At 53.9% G+C, this 9,779-nt stretch overlaps 1 protein-coding gene and 1 pseudogene across 1 annotated transcript in view; one reads left to right on the plus strand and one right to left on the minus strand.

Annotated features, from left to right (window-relative positions):
• The window catches only part of LOC143693007 (uncharacterized), a 244,343-nt gene that overhangs the window by 209,974 nt on the left and 24,590 nt on the right, over positions 1-9,779 (plus strand). The gene's annotated exons all lie outside the window — the stretch shown is intronic.
• On the minus strand, positions 1,530-7,941 carry LOC143692998 (uncharacterized; annotated as a pseudogene).

Below are 9,779 nucleotides of genomic sequence, written 5' to 3' on the forward strand. Positions count from 1 at the left end.
CTTTTGTCAAGCACAAACAATTCACAGTTCCTCAGAAGGCAGATCTTCAGTCTCACACTTGGCCGTGGTGCAAACTGTTCATAGACCTCAGGCAGCCTGCTCAAACCCTGCCAGCTTGCAGGAAAATGAACACATTCAAAGTTATTCATAAACAAGTCCAATCTAGAAAACTCAGAGTTCACCAGAGAAGCCAATTCACATACTGGGGGGGTGAGATGGTAAATTTTTCAACACTAGGTCTACCCAGTTTTTAGACAACAGATCTAGCTGGTGTTTAGAAAATAAAAACACCAGGTTTACCTTGCAAAATTGAGAGAAGGTGTCCAGTTGTAGACCCTGGGACACCAGGTCACCTAGTTATGTTTAGAGGTTTTGTTTTAAAATGGTTCCCCATTTTATGGCTCCGGATAGTAAATTTGCCACAAGTTTAGGAGAGGTAGAATAAGAAGGACAGAGCAAGGACATAGCAATCTTTTGCCCACTTTAAAATCCTGGAGTCAGATCTTGGGCAAAGAGCCACCCAGCTCTTACTGTTTGTTTCAGGAGGATGACATTTCAACAGGAGGACGTTGAACTGGCCATCCCCACCACCTCTGTGCTGGGGCAGAGATTGACTGGATTACATTACACAGGGTTTCCAGCAGGACCATGAGGAGGTGCAATCACTGCAGCAATGCCCAGTTTGTAACTATACTCTCAAAAACTGCCTTAAGAGAGTCATAGTTACTCCCGCCTTTTGCCTGCACTTCATTGAATTTCTTCACTTTGACATTCAGAGCACTGGGCAGCAATCCCAACGCATCATCACCCACCTCAGGCCTTTGGGATGCTTTGTTTTAATTAAACAGTCAGATTCCCCTGGTTTGCACCAGTTCTAAGCTGGCTGCTGGGTGCTGGCCAAGGTGGGGCACTGGCCCAGGAACCCCCGCCGGGGACCCTCCCCTGCATGAACTGCTCAGCCGACGCCTTTTCCCAGCAGTTGACAGCAGGGCATGGAGCGACAGATACGGCTTGATCGTAGCCAGGTGTTCCACAGCAGCTGGGAGTCTCACAGCAGCCAGGTACAGCTTGGCAACAGGCACGGGCAGCTCCATAGCAGCCAGGAATGGCTCCGCAGCCAGGCACCCCCTCACAGTGCCAGGGCGCTCTCCCGCCGGGGCCGGGCACTGTCTCGCCGTGGCTGGGCACAGCTGTAGGGGCGCTTTCAGTCACAGCAAAGCACAGAGAGGTGGTTCCAGCGCAGGCAGAGATGGCTACAGGGGCAGCAGCATGGCACAGAGGAGCTGGAATCTTGCAGGGGCCAGGCACCGCTTCTGAGATCTCAGCTGGTGTGGCAGGGCCTGGTGGAGGGGCAGCAAAGCCCGCTCCATGGCCAGGCACTGTCCTGCAGGAGCAAGGCATCTCACAGTGGTGGCGGCTGGGTGCCTTGCAGCGGCTGCAGCGGCAAAGCGCCTCCCTGCTGCTACCAAGTGCTGCTTCTGGGGTTCCAGCTGCGGCAGCAGGGCACAGCAGAGTGGCAGAGTGCCTGTTCAATGTGGCTCTGCAGCATGACGTCTCTCCACCCTCTGGATCAGCAGCAGCGCTCTCCATTGACAACCCGCGCTGGGCTTGGGCGGTTGCGGCAGTTTCTGCCAGCAGGGCAGAACAAGGGGCAGCAGAGGGCACAGCAGCACAGCAGCCAGTCCTTTCAGGTGTCTTGGCAGCCATGGCAGGGCACAGAGGGGCTGCAGGGTGCTCATTTAACACAGCCAGGCTGCTCGGGGCGCCTCCACCACTGACCCCAGGGACAGCACACTCAGCTGGCAGTGCCCTCCCGCCTGGGGCAGCGGCACAGCCCTGGGTGACCAGGGGACATCCTGCTGGGCAAACACCTCCACTGGGGGTGGCAGCACAGTCCCGGGGGCAGCAGGGCACTCCCCGGGCAGGTCACCCTCACCTGGGGAGGCTCCACGGCTCTGCCTGGTGGCCTCCTGGTGGGCTGTGCCTTCTGCACTCATTCTCTTCCCTCGCTCACCCAGCACAGCCTCTGCTCTCCCTGCTGCCTCCCCCAGCACCCTGCTTTCACCGTTAGCCTTGGTGGAGAGCCAGTGAATGCTCCATCCTTGGAAACATTCCTGCTTGGATGGGCTCTGAGCAACATGATAGACTGAAAGATGCCTCTGCTCCCACCCCACAGCAGGACCTGTGGTGTCAGCTACAGGAGTAGTTGGGGTCTCCTGTAGGATGCAATTCCCCCAGAGAGCAGAGAGAACACAAAGCACCACAGCTGGCAGGAACATCCTCCCATGGAGATGGGAATATTCTGGATCAACAGGCTCAGGCTGCCCAGCTTTGCCTCTTTGTAGATGGACACAAGTGTCAGAAGTGACTGAGAACCAGGAGGCCCCACAGTGTCTCTGAGTCCCCTTGGTTCCCTGAGATCACACAGTGTCCCAGGCTCCCTTTGGTTCCATGAGGCCCCACAATGTCACAAGGATCCCTGGACAACACAAGGCCCTGAGATATCTCAATGGATCCTTGGTTCCAACTGTCCTCACTGAGTCACAAGGGCCTCTGGATTCCATGAGACCCCACAGTGTCACAGTGTCCCTTTGGTTCCACAAGCCACAGTGTCACAACGGCTCCTGAGCATCTTCAGGCACCTGAGTCTCAGGGCATCCCCTCAGTTCCATGAACTCCACAGTGTCACAATGTCCCCTTGGTTCCATTTAGTCCTGTAGAGTCACAAGGATTCCTGGGAAGCATGAGGCCCTGAGGTATCACAATGGATGGTTCCATGAAGCCCCAGAGTTTCAGAGTCTCCTCTTGGTTCCATGGATTCTACAAGACCCTGGAGTGTCACAGGGCTCCTATAGTCCCATGAGTCTCCAGAGTGTGAACAATGTCCCCAGGAGGCACTGCAGTGTCACAGAGGAGCAGCACTGGAGTGGGCACAGCACCAGGGCAGGTTTGGCAGTGTTCCCATGTCTGTGACACAACAGCAGTGGCAACACCAACGTTCCCCTCTCTATGATACCACAGCACTTCAAGATCGAGCATTCTCCTGTCTGTGACACCACAGGGGTGGCAGCCACAGTGTTCCCCACTCTGTGACACCACAGCTGTGGCAGGAGCATGTCCCCCTCTCTCTGACACCACAGCAGTGACAATTCAAACGTTCCCCTGTCTGTCACACAACAAGGGTGGCAATTCCAATGTTCCTCTCCCTGTGACAGAACAGAGGTGGCAGCCCTAAAATTCCCCTCTCTGTGACATCACAGTGATGGCTGCCCCAGTGTCCCCCTCTCTGTGACATCACATCGGAGGCAATCCTGACCTTCCACTCTCTGTGACACCACAGCTGTGGCAGCCCTAAATCCCTTCTCTGTGACACCACAATGGTGAAAGCCAAAACGTTCCCCTCTCTAGGACACCACAGTGGTTGCAGCCCCACTGTTCCTGTCTCTGTGACAACACAGCTGTGCCAGTCCTCGTCCCCCTCTCTGTGACACCACAGAGGTGGCACCCGCAGTGTTCCCCTCTTTATGACACCAACACAGTGGCAGAACAAAGATTCCCTCCTCTATGAGAAAACAGTGGTGGCAGCCCCAACATTCCAATCTCTCTGACATCACTTTGGTGCCCAACCCAACATTGCCCTGTCTATGAAAACACAGTAGTAGCAGCCCCCACATTCCCCTCTCTGTGACACCATTGAGGTGGCAGCCCCAGCATTCTCCTCTCTATGACAGCACCACAGTGGAAGCCCCAACATTCCCCTCTCTGTGACACCACAGGGGTGGCAGCCCCAAATGCTCCCCTGTCTGTGACACCCCAGCAGTGACTCCCACACATTCCCCTGCCTGTGACACCACTGCATTGGCAGTCCCAACATTGACTTCTGTATGACACCACAGCGGTGGCAGCCCCAAGATTAGCCTCTCCATGAGAAACCAGGGGTAGCAGCCCCAAGGTTACCCTGTCTTTGAGCTCACAAGGATGGCAGCCCCAATGTTGTCCTCTCTATGACATCACTGGGGCAGTGGAAGCCCCAATGTTCTCCTCTCTATGACAACAAAGCACTGGCAGCCACAGTGTTCCCTCCTATGACTACAGCAGCAGCCACCCCAACATTTCCCTCACTGTGACACCACAGCTGTGGCAGCCCCAGCGCTCCCCTCTCTGTGACACCACAGCTGTGGCAGTCCCGTTGTCCAGGTCTCTGTGACACCACAGTGGTTGCTGCCTGAATGTTCCCCTCTCTGTGACACTGCAGCTGTGGCAGCAGCACTAGAACAGAAGCAGCAGCCGTGGAACACCAGGGGAGCAGGGGAGGAGCAGAGAAGGAGCAGTGGAACAGGGGGAGATGAGCAGTGTTGGAGCAGCAGTGGAGCAGTGGTGCAGGAGCAGAGGAACCGTGCTGAAAGAGCACAGCACAGCTTTGGAGCAGCAGTGGAGTGAGCATGGAAAAGGCAGAACAGTGGTGGCACAGAAGCTACAGCCATGGAACAGTGGTGGCACAGGAACTCCAGCCATGGAACAGTGGTGGCACAGGAACTGCAACCATGGAACAGTGGTGGCACAGGAGCTACAGCCATGGAACAGTGGTGGCACAGGAGCTACAGCCATGGAACAGTGGTGGCACAGGAGCTACAGCCATGGAACAGTGGTGGCACAGGAGCTACAGCCATGGAACAGTGGTGGCTCAGCCCTGCAGCTGTGGAGCGGCGCCTGAGATGCCGAAGCTGTGGGACACAGAGTGGCTCCCAGCGCTGTGTCCTGCAGGAGCCGGCCCCACACACACCAGAGCGATGCCCCTCAGGCTGAGCCAGAGCTGGGGGCACAGCCAGGAATTGCTGCTGGGCTCTGGAAGGTGTGGATTGAGTGCATTTAATGGTGACCTGGGGGTTGATCCTACTCATTGTGGCTCCTTTTGTGCTGTTGGGACCATTCCAGTTGATCCGAAGTCGTGAACTCAGGAGAAACTTGGGACAAAAGGAATCAAAGTGCCTTCTGTCCTGCTGTCTTGGTTTGGAAAGACAGGTGCCTGCTAAGGAAGGCAGGAGCCTCCCCTCAAATAGAGAATGTAAACACCCCTGCCTCCGAATTCCTATAAATTTTAAATCAAGAGGCTCTCAGGAAAAACATATTGGAGCAGGAAATAACAGTTCTTTATTGGGGAAGAAAATAAAAGGAGAAAATAAACAATGCAGTAAACTAAAACAGCAATGACAGAACCAGAACACAACCTGACACCCTGTTGGTCAGGCTGTTGGTAGCAATCCAATTGGAATTGTGGCTGCAGTCCTCCTGCAGTGTCAGGTGTGGGTCTGTTGCAGCAGGGCTCCTGTAGAAAAGGGTGGAGTCCCTGGGTGGATCCCATCAGGATCCTCCAGTCCAACTGCTGACCCTGCACAGGACACCCCAACAATGCCAGCCTGGGCCTGGCAGCGCTGGCCAAACGCTGCTGCAGCTCAGAGAGCCCTGGAGCTGGGACCCTGCCCTGGGGAGCCTGGCCAGGGCCCCAGCAGCCTCTGGGCAAAAACCTTTTCCTGGCATCCAACCTGAGCCTGCCCTGACTCAGCTGCAGCCGTTCCCTCCACTCCTGTCCCTGGGCACCAGAGGGAAGAGGTTCCCACAGCCCCAGCCAGGGACCCGCTCCCAAGGCTGCTGCCATGGCCACCAGGGCTGGCACCAGCTGGGATGCTCGGTTTCCATGGGCTGGGGTTTAGGAATGGGATTGCACAATTTCCTGCTCCCGCTAAAACCGCGCTGCCCTCGCTGCCCTCCCGCCTCCCATGGAAAGCACAAAAGGCAAAGATCCCGGGCTGGGATAAGAACAATTTACTGGGAACAGAAATGAGATAAGGAACAAACAGGAACAGAAACAATATTGATAACAGAAGGGATAAATAAAACTTTTAAAGGGAAAATGAAAACACAACTCACTGGGTCTTCCTGGCCATGTATTTCATCCTGTCTGGAAAGGACACCCTTCTCCTCAGGGAGAGAGAGAGAGAGAGAGTCCCTTTCCTGCCCCTGGCAATGACCTGAGGTGGGAGTGAATGTAATGACAGGGCCATGGCCAGACCCTTATATTTTTCAATGCCACATCAGGTCATTGGGAGGGGCAGGAAAATTGACAGCTGTCTTCCCAGCATGGATTACAGGGAAAATGGATCCCCAGGGCTCTTCCCAACGTGGGACCTCCAATGGAGAAAGAAGCTGGAGTGGTGCATGAAGCTCTTCCTGCAGCTGAGGCACTCGCAGAACTTCCCTTACTGGTGACTCCATTGGTTTCTGGTCAAATTCGAGCTCATGGAGAAGCTCTTCCCATGAAGTGGGACACTTGTAGGGCCTCTCCCCGGTGTGGATGCGCCAGTGGATGATGAAGGTGGATTTTTTCTTGAATCCCTTCCAGCAATCAGGGCAGCAGAAGGGCCTCTCCTGGGTGTGACTCTGCTCATTCAGGCAGAGATTTTTGCTGGTCTGCAACTTCTTCCCACAGGTGGGGAACTCGTAGGGCCTCTCCCCGGTGTGGATTCACCGGTGGATGATGAGGTGGGAGTTTTGCTTGAAGCCCTTCCCGCACTCAGGGCAGCGGAAGGGCCTCTCCTCTGTATGAATGCACTGGTGGCAGAGGTAATTGGAGCGTGTCTGAAACCTCTTCTGACACTCGGGACACTCGTAGGGCCTCTCCCCAGTGTGGATGCGTTGGTGCCTGATGAGGGCAGAGCTGCAGCTGAAGCCCTTCCCACACTCCCCACACTCGTAGGCCCATTCCCCAGTGTGGATCATCTGGTGGCGGATCAGGGTGCTGCTCTGCCTGAAGCACTTCCCACACTCCAAGCACTTGTAGGGCTTCTCCCCATCATGAAGCTGCTCATGGACCACCAGCTCTGAGCTCTGGCTGAAGCTCTGTCCACCTTCCTGGCTCAGGGTGGGTCTTTCCTCCTCAGAGCCCCCTGGGCTGGGTTTGCAGCCCCTCCTCCTCTGGGATCTCTGTGGCTTTTCTTCCCTGTTGGATTCCTGTGCACTAGAGTTGCTCAAAACAGCCTCTTACATGAGGTTCTGCTGTGGGGATTTGTCCTCTCTGGTCTCCATCCTCAGCTCCTTCCCTGGGGGAGGAAGGACAAGGAGAGGATGGGATTTTCCTCCGTGCCACAGGGAAGGGGAAGGAGATCCCCCCAGAGCATCCCTGGCAGGACGGGGTTGGCAGCAGGGTTGTCCTGCAGCCGGGGGCTGTGCTGGGCTGGGAGATGGAGCAGGAGAGAGGGGCAAAGGAGCACTGACTTCTTCCTCACCTGCCTGGGTGTCTCGAGGCTCCTTCCTCTTCCTTGCAGCCTCCTCTTCCATCTGGCAAAGGTTTGGAGATGGGAAATTCTATTTTGGGAAGAAAACAAAGGGAGCACACATTGTCTTTTGTACTGGATTGAAGGCAAACCTGGGGGAGAGTCTAAATCAGAATTACAATTTAATAAGAAAATTTAGATCAAGGCAATGATACAGATACACTGCCTTAAACTGACAGAGTCCGGATATAACCTGACACCCTGTTGCTGGTCAGGGTGGTGGCAGCAGTCCCATTAAATGGTGGCTGCAGTCCTGTGGGAGTGATGAACATGATTCTGTCCAAGCAGTGATCCTGTAGAAGGGTCTGGTCTTCCTCTGAAGGTCCAGTGGTGGTTCTGGAGCTCTTGTCCTCTGGGAATCCAGTAGGCAAGCTGCTCCTGGTGCTGCAAGGCTCAGCTTATATGCAGGTAGGAATGCTTGGATCCTCCCCCTGGGCGGAGCATCCCACAATGGGATGATGGAATTTGATCAGTCCTGCAGTGACACTCAATGGCCCATTCGCAGAAGATATCTCCCCTGGAGGGCGTTATCAGGGCTGAGTCATGGAAGAGATAAAGAACCCTGCCCCACCTGTTTATAGCAGTTGGTGAAGATGGCGATTGAAAACATGCATTGGGTTCCATCTTACACTGCAACCTGAAACAGTGGGGTAATCCCTGCTCAGGGGGTGAACACCACCCCCCTTACCCAAACTGGCTCAGGTGTAAAACCCCCACCCCGGGAAGGCCACACACACAGGGGACAATGTCACACTTGCCCTGCCCCAGGGGAGGTCTCTGTCCCTGTCACTCCCTTGCTCTTCCCCCTTTTCTCTTTCTTTCCATCTCTCTCTCTACCTCACATTTACTGTTCAATAAAATCCAGGATTTGGTCTCGTTAGCACCTTAATTTGGATAGAGGCATCTCTCTAACAATTTTCTTAACCAGATTGCAAAATTCTTTTGGCACAGTGAGTTCAGGGCACTGTTCTTTGACCCCAGGTGCCTTTGACAACAGCATGGTTCCCTCCTCTGAGGAGGTTGTGGTTCTCTCTGGAAGAACTCTTGGAAACTCTGATGCAGCTTCCTCTGAGCGACCTATGGCAGAACTGGTGAGAAAAATGGCTGTTGTGGGCCTGGAGTGTAAAGAAAATATTTGGTTGTCCTTCCTTGAAAAGTTTGTTAAAATCACTGGAGGAAAGCGAGCAAATGCTACCAGTGACACTGACAAGGTTCATTCACCCCATGGTGTAAAACACAAGGCTGCCTAAAGTGCTACAAGAAGGCCAGCTCAAGTAGCTAAATTCCCAAATAACTCCTGAATTCCCAGGCTTGGGTTCTTTGCCAAATGTGAGAATCATTATTCTCTTCATCCCTGTCACCTTTGTGACAGCTACTAAACGCTTCCCCTTCCTTTTAATAATATCTGTATTGGGCCGAATTTGCACTTTTCTTTAATTGGAACCTGCCAGCAGCTGAGCTGAAGCTGTGCAGGAACCAATGAAACTTGGAATTGCCACAGAATTGCTTCTATTGTCAGCCGGTGCTGCGGCGGCCGTGGGGCAGAGGGGTGGGAAAGGGGGGTCCACGGTTGCAGTGGAGGAAATGCCGGGGCTGGGGGCTGAGCACAGGGCCGAGCACACAGAGATGGTTTCGTTCTTGCTGAGCTCACACTGAACCAAGGCCTGTCCTGCCTCTCATTCAGCCACTCTGGGGAGGGGCTGAGGGTGTGGGGGAGGTTGGGAGGGGACATAGCAAGGACAGGAGATCCCAGCTGACCCCAGGGATAGCCCAGAGCATAGGACATCATGATCAGTGCATGAAGTGTGGGGAACAAGGAGGAAGGGGGGACATTTAGAGTGAGGGGTTTTGTCTTTCCAGGCAACACTTAGGCAGGATGGGGCCCTGTTTCACCAGTGGGCAGGGCCAGCAGCAAAGATACAGAAACCAACTTAACTTAAGGAACAGTGTAATTTAGATAGTGCAAATTTGCAAAAAATTACAGAAGTATTAGATTGGCAAAGCAAATAATCATTAGTCAATAATTCCAAAAGAGAAGATGTTGAAATGAGTATCACACAACTGTCCATTTCTGGCTGCAAGCTCTGGAGATTCTGTCTCTGCCTTCAATCAGGGTTGCATTCCATAACAAGTCCTGGTACCAAATCCTGCTTTCCAAGGCTGGAACAGTGTCTCAGGTTTAGCTGGGTGTGTATTCAATTACCCTCTGTTAAAGGTGGGGCAATTATCATCTGTTAATTGAGCAGTTTACTTTATCTCTTCCACAAGGAATCCTCCCTCCAGGGAGATATCTTCTGTTAATGGGCCATTGAGTGTCACTGATAAAAATTCCATCATCCCATTGTGAGAAGCTCTGCCCAGAGGGAGGAGCCAAGCAATCCTACCTGAATATAATCTGAGGATGTGAACAAGAGTCTGCCTTCTCCCACAGGATTCCCAGAAGAGCAG

The sequence above is a fragment of the Agelaius phoeniceus genome, unplaced genomic scaffold (assembly GCF_051311805.1).
Source record: "Agelaius phoeniceus isolate bAgePho1 unplaced genomic scaffold, bAgePho1.hap1 Scaffold_113, whole genome shotgun sequence".
Classification (NCBI taxonomy): domain Eukaryota; kingdom Metazoa; phylum Chordata; class Aves; order Passeriformes; family Icteridae; genus Agelaius; species Agelaius phoeniceus.